This window comes from Cervus canadensis, chromosome 19, assembly GCF_019320065.1.
Source record: "Cervus canadensis isolate Bull #8, Minnesota chromosome 19, ASM1932006v1, whole genome shotgun sequence".
NCBI lineage: Eukaryota > Metazoa > Chordata > Mammalia > Artiodactyla > Cervidae > Cervus > Cervus canadensis.
Genome location: NC_057404.1, coordinates 42,037,821 through 42,048,442, shown reverse-complemented (window position 1 = coordinate 42,048,442; position 10,622 = coordinate 42,037,821).

Genomic DNA, 10,622 nt, shown 5'->3' with positions numbered 1-10,622 from the left:
AACATCACTCATTATCAGAGAAATGCAAATCAAAACCACAATGAGGTACCATTACACGCCAGTCAGGATGGCTGCTATCCAAAAGTCTACAAGCAATAAATGCTGGAGAGGGTGTGGAGAAAAGGGAACCCTCTTACACTGTTGGTGGGAATGCAAACTAGTACAGCCACTATGGAGAACAGTGTGGAGATTTCTTAAAAAACTGGAAATAGAACTGCCATATGACCCAGCAATCCCACTTCTGGGCATACACACTGAGGAAACCAGATCTGAAAGAGACACGTGCACCCCAATGTTCATCGCAGCACTGTTTATAATAGCCAGGACATGGAAGCAACCCAGATGCCCATCAGCAGATGAATGGATAAGGAAGCTGTGGTACATATACACCATAGAATATTACTCAGCCATTAAAAAGAATTCATTTGAATCAGTTCTAATGAGATGGATGAAACTGGAGCCCATTATACAGAGTGAAGTAAGCCAGAAAGATAAAGAACATTACAGCATACTAACACATATATATGGAATTTAGAAAGATGGTAACGATAACCCTATATGCAAAACAGAAAAAGAGACACAGAAGTACAGAACAGACTTTTGAACTCTGTGGGAGAATGTGAGGGTGGGATATTTCAAAAGAACAGCATGTATACTATCTATGGTGAAACAGATCACCAGCCCAGGTGGGATGCATGAGACAAGTGCTCGGGCCTGGTGCACTGGGAAGACCCAGAGGAATCGGGTGGAGAGGGAGGTGGGAGGGGGGATCGGGATGGGGAATACGTGTAACTCTATGGCTGATTCATGTCATTGTATGACAAAACCCACTGAAATGTTGTGAAGTAGTTAGCCTCCAACTAATAAAAAATAAATAAATAAATAAAATAGTGAAAAAAAAAATTAATCCAGGTACCCTCTCCCCCAAAATTAACAATAATATTTTTAATATTATCAAATAATGAGTCAATGTTCAAATGTCTCCAACTGCATCACTGTGTTTTATTTAGAGTTGATTTTTTTTTTTTTTAAGAGTTGATTTAAATCAATCAAGAATCAACCCAGGTCTAATGTTGCATTTGGTTGACATTTCTTAAGTCTCTTTAAATCATATGAACAAGACTTTTATTCCTACCGAGCTTTCCACATTCTAGATTTTGCTGACTGTATCCCCACAGTGTCAGTTAGTATATTATTCTGTCTCCTGGTGGTGGTGTTCAGTTGCTCAGTTGTGTCCTACTCTTTGCATTCCAGGATTCCCTGTCCTTCACCATCTCCCTGGAGTTTGCTCAAACTCATGTCCATTGAGTCATGATGCATTCCAACCATCTCATCCTCTGTCATCCCCCTCTCCTCCTGACTTCAATATTTACCAGCATCAGGGTCTTTTCTAATTAGTTGGCACTTCGCATCAGGGAGCCAAAGTGTTGGAGTTTCAGCTTCAGCATCAGTCCTTCCAATGAACACCCAGGACTGATTTCCTTTAGGACTGACTGGTCTGATCTCCTTGTAGTCTGAGGGACTCTAAGAGTCTTCTCCAACACCACAGTTCAAAAGCATCAATTCTTTGGCATTCAGCTTTCTTTATGGTCCAACTCTCACACCCATACAATACTACTGGAAAAACCATAGCTTTGACTATGGGTAGGTGGATACACAAGTCTGTTCAGATTCAGCTCAATATATTTTCAAGTTGGTGCTGTGTACATCTACTAAGAAGTATATAATATCTGGTTGTACCTCTTTTCGTGAATTTTGGTGTTGCTGGCCTGATTTTTTTCATTAAAATATTTTTAGCAGCTCAGGTACTCTAAGGTAATGTCTCAGGATTTTTTCAGTGACAAGGCTAGAAACACTTGCTTTAAGAGAAAATACATCATAAGTTCATTTTAATATCTCCACCTAAATTTAGGATAAGATGTTTTTACTTAATTTTTTATTTATACTTTCATACCTCTTCTCTTTTTGCTAAAAATATTGGTTCTTGGGACTTCCCTGGTGGTCTTGTGGTTAAGACACTGTACTTCCAACACCGGGGCTCAGATTCGATCCCTGGTCAAGAAAAGAAGATCCTATAGTGCATCGCAGCCAAAAGAAAACTGGTTCCAGAAGGGGATGACAAAGGATGAGATGGCTGGATGGCATCACCAACTGTATGGACATGAGTTTGAGCAAACTCCGGGAGTTGGTGATGGATAGGGAAGCCTGGTGTGCTGTTGTTCATGGGGTCACAAAGAGTCAGACATGACTGAGCGAATGAACTGAACAACATTAACATAATTACTCATTAATTATTGAACAATAAAATCAATATTATTGCTAACACTGATTACTAAAAAAAATTAATATTTCTTTGCAGTTCATTTTCTCTTTATAGTACATTCATTAGAGTTGTACAGTCAAATTATTATGTTTTGAAGTCACTTGAGATATCTATCCTGTGTGATTAACCTACCAACTCAATTTGTTTCATTTTGCTCCCAGTTTTCAGGAATGGCTTTTATTTTGGATTGACTATATAGATACGTAAAACATTTACATGATTCCAAAGTCAAATCTTAAAACAAAAAATATATATATTCTGCGAAACCCAGCTTCCATTTCTACCCTTCTACTTTTCTCTTCCACAGTCAGTGAAGTTCTCAAATGAGAAAACAGCGCCCCTTAGGGAACATTTGTCAATGTCTGCTTGTCACAACCAAGTAGCAGCTCCTGGCCTTAGTAGGAAGAGGCCAGGGACAATGCTAACCATCCTACGATGCACCAGGAAGCCTTAAAACAAAGAATTATTCAGTTCAAAGTTTCAATCGTGTTACTGTTGAGAAATCCTACTCTATATAACACTTTTCCTTTTAGTTTTCAGTTGATCTTTCATTTTTTTAATACGAATTTTTTTAAAGTACTTTCTTAGATAAACAATAAACATAATATACACAGTTTTCTCCTTTATTTTTTATTAAATTATTTACCTGGAGCTCATTTCAAACTAGTATATAAATATGTTCTTTATTCTACAGGAGCATAGTATATTATTATGTGGATGCATAATAGTCTGACTATTTCTCATTCATGGATACTTGTTTAAATCTTTTTATACTGAAAATAGCTCCACAAAGAATAGCTCTGTGGATGTGTTCTTTTTTATTTTTCCAATATCCATATATTTGAGATGAGTTTCTAGAAGTGGAGTTGCTGGGTCAAAGGAAAAATGCAAATACAACTTGGCTATGAATTGCCAATTTCTCTCCATAGAGTTTGTATCTTTCTGCTTTTCCACCAGCCAATATAGTATATTATTTTTTTTATAAAATAAAAAACTTTTTAATTTTTTTATTGAAGGATAATTGCTTTACTTAATTTTGCTGTTTTCTGTGAAATCTCAACATGAATCAGCCATAGGTATACATATATCCCCTCCTTTTTGAAACTCCCTCCCATCTCCCTCCCCGCCCCACCCCTCTAGGTTGATACAGAGCCCCTGTGTGAGTTTCCTGAGCCAGACAGCAAGTTCCCATTGGCTATCTAGTTTACATATGGTCATGTAAGTTCTATGTTACTCTTTCCATACATCTCACCCTCTCCTCCCCTCTCCCCATGTCTGTAAGTCTAGTCTCTATGTCTGTTTCTCCATTGTTGCCTTGTAAATAAATTCTTCAGTACCATTTTTCTAGATTCTGTATATACATGTTAGAATACAATATTTATCTTTCTCTTTCTGACTCACTTCACTCTGTATAATACCTTCCAGGTTCATCTACCTCATCAGAACTGACTCAAATGTGCTCCTTTTTATGGTTGAGTAATATTCCATTGTGTATATGTACCACAACTTCTTTATCCATTCATCTACCAACAGACATCTAGGTTGCTTCCACGTTCTAGCTATTGTAAATAGTGCTGCAATGAACAATGGGATACATGTGTCTTTTTCAATTTTGGTTTCCTCAGGGTACATGCCTAGCAGTGGGATTGCTGGATCATATGGTGGTTTTATTCCCAGTTTTTTAAGGAATCTCCATACCATCTTCCATAGTGGCTGTATCAATTTACATTCCCACCAACAATGCAAAAGAGTTCCCTTTTCTCCACAACCTCTCCAGCATTTATTGTTTGCAGACTTTTTGATGAGGGCCATTCTGACCAATGTGAGTTGCTTTCTCATGGTAGTTTTGATTTGCATTTCTCTAACAATGAGTGATGCTGAGCATCTTTTCATGTGTTTATTATGGTTTTTCTAATGGTTGAAAAGTTGTATGTCAGTGTAATTTTAATGGCATCCCAGGTGGTGCTAGTGGCAAAGAAAGAAAGTGAAAGTGAAGTTGCTCAGCTGTGTCCTACTCTTTGAGACCCCATGGACTGCAGCCTACCAGGCTTCCCCGTCCATGGGATTTTCCAGGCAAGAGTACCAGAGTGGGTTGCCATTTCCTTCTCCAGGGTATCTTCCCGACCCAGGGATGGAACCTGGGTCTCCCGCATTGTAGGCAGACACTTTACCCTCTGAGCCACCAGGGAAACCCACCTGCAAATGCAGGAGATGCAAGACATTTCCCATTACAGGGGATGCTGAATATTTTATTTAGGACCATTAACATTTATTATTTTTTCCTTCGTTAACTTCTACTAATTTTTCTTAGGGTTACTGGGCTTCTTCTACTGTCTGTTTTGAAGCTTTTTTGTATTGGAGATAGCATCCCTTTATCTGTAATATAATTCATAAATACTTTTCACAGTTTGTTTTGTATTTCAATTTTCTTACAGCTCTTCTCATGCAGAAGTTCTTTTCTATTTTGATGCAAACTTATGTCATTATCATATGTCTTCTACTATATTTTTTAAATCTTAACCAAGAAAGTCTTCCCATTTACAAAACAGTTATTCCCCCATACTTTCTCTAGCAGTAGCATGGTATCACTGACACATTTGGAATTCATCCCAGTGTATGGTTTAAGGGAGGATGAAATTTTATCATTTTCCATATAGCTATTATGCTAATATCACTTATTAAAATATCCATCTTTTCAGCACTGCTTTAGATATCTTTATCCTATATCAATTTCTGCATGTATTTGGGACTATTTCTGGATTCTTTTATTCTATTCTATTAGTCTGTCGAGTTACACTAGTTTCTCTATTACATTAATCTCTCTAATTCACATAGCAATAATATCTGCTCAATTCAGTTTAGTCGCTCAGTCGTGTCCGGCTCTTTGCGACCCCATGGACTGCGGCATGCCAGGCTTCCTTGTCCATCACCAACTCCTGGAGCTTGCTCAAACTCATGTCCATCAAATGGGTGATGCCACCCAACCATCTCATCCTCTGTTGTCCCCTTCTCCTCCTGCCTTCAATCTTTCCCAGCATCACGGTCTTTTCCAAGGAGACAGTTCTTCACATCAGGTGGCCAAAGTATTGGAGTTTCAGCTTCAGCATCAGTCCTTCCAATGAATGTTCAGGACTGATTTCCTTTAGGATGGACTGTTTGGATCACTTTGCAGTCCAAGGGACTCTCAAGAGTCTTCTCCAACACCATAGTTCAAAAGCATCAATTCTTTGGTGCTCAGCTTTCTTTATAGTCCAACTCTCACATCTATACATGACTACTGAAAAAACCATAGCTTTGACTAGACGAACTTTTGTCAGCAAAGTAATGTCTCTGCTTTTTAATATGCTGTCTAGGTTGGTCGTAGCTTTTCTTCCAAGGAGCAAGCATCTTTTAATTTCATGGCTGCAATCACCATCTGCAGTGATTTTGGAACCTAAAAAAATAAAGTCTCTCACTGTTTCCATTGTTTTCCCATCTATTTGCCATGAAGTGATGGGACCAGATGCCATGATCTTAGTTTTCTGAATGTTGAGTTTTAAGCCAACTTTTTCACTCTCCTCTTTCACTTTCATCAAGAGGCTCTTTAGTTCTTTTTCGCTTTCTGCCATAAGGGTGGTATCATCTGCGTATCTGAGGTTATTGATATTTCTCCCGGCAATCTTGATTCCAGCTTATGCTTCATCCAGCCTGGCATTTCGCATGATGTACTCTGCATATAAGTTAAATAAGCATGGTGACAATATACAGCCTTGACATACTCCTTTCCCAGTTTGGAACCAGTCTGTTGTTTCATGTCCAGTTCTAACTTGCTTTTTCACCTGCACACAGATTTGTCAGGTAAGGTGGTCTGGTATTCCCATCTCTTGAAGAATTTTCCACAGTTTATTGTGAGCCACACAGTCAAAGGCTTTGGCACAGTCAATAAAGCAGAAGTAGATCTATTTCTGGAACTCTCTTGCTTTCTCGATGATCCAACAGATGTTGGCAATTTGATCTCTGGTTCCCCTGGCTTTTCTAAATCCAGGGTGAACATCTGGAAATTCACAGTTCATGTACTGTTGAAGCCTGGCTTGGAGAATTTTGAGCATTACTTTGCTAGCATGTGAGATGAGTGCAACTGTGTGGTAGTCTGAACATTCTTTGGCATTCTACATTCTGGCATTCTTTGAACATTCTAATAATACCTGTTAGGACTAGCATTCCAGTCATTTCTCTTCTTTCTTAGGGTTTTCCTGGCTATTTTTGCTTGGCAATCACTCAAATAAAAAATTTAATCAACTAATATAGCTCCAGTTTTCATTTGGATAACACTAAATTTAGAAATTAATTTAGGAAAAGTTGTCATATATATGATATTCAGGACAAGAATATGGTGTGTCTTTCCATTTGTTCAAATCTAATCTTGTGCATTTTGGAGTTGTCTCATAGTTTTCTCATACAAGCTTGAATATTTCTTGTTAAGTTCATGCCTAGATACTCTATTTCAATTCATTCAATTTTTCATCATTAATAGGATTCTCCTTTCCTATTATGTCCTCTAATAGGTTATTATGTGCAAATATGAGTACTATTAATTTTGCCTATTGATTATATAACCTACTAGTTTGCAAAATATCAGATGAATTTGGGTTGGTGTAGCCTTCCCTTATAATGGTTGGAAGAAGGCCAAAAGAAGACTTGTTTATTATGTTTGAGAATTCCTATTTTCATCTTAGGACTAGGGAAACAGATTATTATGAATCATAAAAGTAAAACAAACACCATCAAGAAAGAATTGAAGCCCTATCAGAAAAGGAGATAGTAAATGCATACTTTTTTCTTGTTCTTTAGTCACAAAGTCGTGTCTGACTCTTTGCAACCCTATGGACTATAGCCCACCAGGCTCCTCTGTCCATGAGATTTCCCAGGCAGATAGCAGTGGGTTGCCATTTCCTTTTCCATTAGATCTTCCTGACCCAGAGATCAAACCTGCATCTCCTGCTTCACAGGCAGACTCTACCACTGAGCCATTAGGGAAGTTCTCAAAAAGCATACCTAGGGAGCCACTTTTCTGGAGTGGTGGGAATGCTCTGCCTTTGTGTTTATGCAAGTGACATGCATTTTGTCAAAATTCACAGAATTCTACACATAGTATTTCCACATGTCACTGCATATAAATTTTACCTCATAACCTGTTAAAAAAGAGTGTCCAGGTTCTTTTCTAATTTTTTATTATAAATAAACATCCACTGAAAAACAGCAAACCAACAAAAAAAGACACAAAATTTTCACCTCCTCCATGAGCCTCTTCAGAGGAAATCAGTGATAACATTTTGCTTATTGAGAATAATAGCTAGTTTGCTGATTAATAAGTGTCAACCTGGAGTGTGTTCTCTAGTGATTTGCTGTAGAACTCTATTACTGGCTCTACCCTGTTCATCATTTTTATTGATAATGTGAATAAAGACATAAAAAGCATGTGTCTCAAAGTTGCATTTGATATGACTGTAAGAGTGACTGTTAATGTAATAGGTGACATAATAAGGATTGAAACTATTCCTCATTCATTTAAGTAAGCTAAAAATCAACATGAAAAAGTATGAAGGGAAAATATAAAGTTTGAAACATAAGAATAAAACCTTAAGAACTTAGGTACAAGATGAAAATGAGTAACAGTAATTCCCATAAAAATAACCAAAGAAGTTTTAAATGACCAAAAGTACAACATTAATAATAACTCATGATATCTAAAACACATTTTTTTTAATTTGCATTGACAGGAAGTTAACATCCAGATCAAAGAGGATCACAGTACTTAATACTCAAAGTAACCTGACAATGACCAGTCATATTGACTGGTTTAATTCTGGGCACCAAACCTCAGGAAGGATACTGACAAATAACAGTGTGTCAAGAGGAAAACAAGGATAATGAGGGGTATGGAAACTACTTTACATAGTTTATGTGAACTAAGTAACTAAAAGTGTTTTACACGTGGAAGCCATAATTAAATATTTCCCACGTCTGAAGGACTGACATGTGAAAGAGGACAAATACAGTATGTATCATCACAAAGGAAGAGTAGGATCAATGTATTGAAATTAGTGAAAAGATGTGTTTATTAGAAATAGCCATATACAACCTTCTACTATACCAGCCTTGTGTATATATATATATAAAAGAATAATTAAAAATATACTTTAATTTTAGGAACAGCATGTCTTATTTAATGTGTCTTCCATGCTTTGTTCATCAAGGTTAAAGATACATTTCATATCTTTATCTTATTGCCAAGTTGTCTATTGTTGCAAACTCTGGTATATAAGCCATCTATCCAACAGACTAGCAAAGGTCCACTGTGAGTAAAATTGATGACATAGAAAAACTGTATCCTTCAAACCAGGGCGAGGAGTGGTGGCCAGCCAGATGGCATAACTTCCTTTCATATTTTTATCAAAATGAATAAAAATTTCATAAGAATGATAATTTACCAGGAACCTTCAAATTACTAATTCTTCTGTTGTCTGAATCTTTCTATGAATGAGATGCTGTCAGTAGTGATACCCATCATTGGTTGGCTGTGTCTTCCATTTCCTTTTTCTTCTAGTACATCCAGAGCTAAAATGGCTTGAGTGCCCCAAGGCACTAATCAAACTCTTTTTCAATAAGAGATGGCTCAACAGCTTTTGACATTTTATAAATCCTTTTGTTTTATCCCAGAACATTTTGTTTATTCACATTAAATGCAAAGGGAAGAAATGAAAGAAAACACAAGAGACCATGAATAAAACTGCTCTTCAGAAAACTTTCTAGCTTAACCTATGAGCCATGAAATTAGTGACTGTGCTAAATAAGCTGGAAATTTTACAATTTAAAGAGTCTCACAAAGTAGCAAGCCCATGTATATAAGAAAACACATAAATTATGAATATAAATTGCAATTCATATCAATACCACAAACAGACCTCCTAAAACAGGGGCAGTCAAACTGAGGCCCACAGGCCAAATCCAGCCTACCATCTATTTTCATAAGGCCCAGAAAATAAGAATGGTTTTTACATTTTTAAATGGTTAAATTCAAAAAAACAAAAGAAGAATATTTTATGATATGTAAAAATTAAATGAATTTAAGTTTCACTGTCTCTAAACAAAATTTTATTAGAATACCACCATACCTATTTATTTACAAATTATCTATAGCTGCTTTCAGACTGTGATGGCAGAACTGAGTAATTGTAACAGAGACCACAAGGCCCACAAAGACTAAGATAATGGCCATGGTTTTTTGGAGAAAAAGTAAAAAGTAAAGAGTGTTAGAAAAAAATTAATCATGTACATGGATGGTTAATTAACTCTTTTTGAAAGCAGTACTAGTGGTACATAAGTACTGGACCTGCATTTCACTTCTGATTCAAAGGCAAATAATTCAATCTTATAAGGTTAGCTTGCTCAACTGTGAAACAGAAATGAGAATATTGAACTCACCTTTTCCACATTAATAAATTAAAGATAAAAGACATATGATTATCTCAACAGATGCAGAAAATGCCTTTGAAAAATTCAATACCCTTTCATGATAAAAAAAAAAAAAACTCTCCAGAAAGCAGGCATAGAAGGAACATACCTCAACACAATAAAAGCCATCTATGATAAACCCACAGCAACATTATCCTCAATGGCAAAAAACTGAAAGCATTTCCCTTAAAGTCAGTAACAAGACAAGGTTGCCCACTCTCACCACCACTATTCAACATAGTTTTGGAAGTTTTAGCCACAGCAATCAGAGAAGAAAAAGAAATAAAAGGAATCCAGATTGGAAAAAAAGAAGTAAAACTCTCACTGTTCACAGATGACATGATCTTCTACATAGAAAACCCTAAAGACACCACCAGAAAATTACTAGAGCTAATCAATGAAAATAGTAAAGTTGCAGGATACAAAATTAATACAGAGAAATCCCCTGCATTCCTATACACTAACAATGAGAAAATAGAAAGAGAAATTAAGGGAACAATCCCATTCACCAATGCAATGAAAAGAATAAAATACTTAGGAAGAAATTTACGTAAAGAAACAAAAGACCTATATATATAGAAAACCATAGAACACTGATGAAAGAAATCAAAGATGACACAAAGAGATGGAGAAATATACCATGTTCGTGGATCAAAAGAATCAATATAGTGAAAATGAGTGTACTACCCAAAGCAATCTACAGATTCAATGCAATCCTTATCAAGCTACCAATGGTATTTTTCACAGAACTAGAACAAATAATTTCACAATTTGTATGGAAACACAGAAAACCCTGAATAGCCAA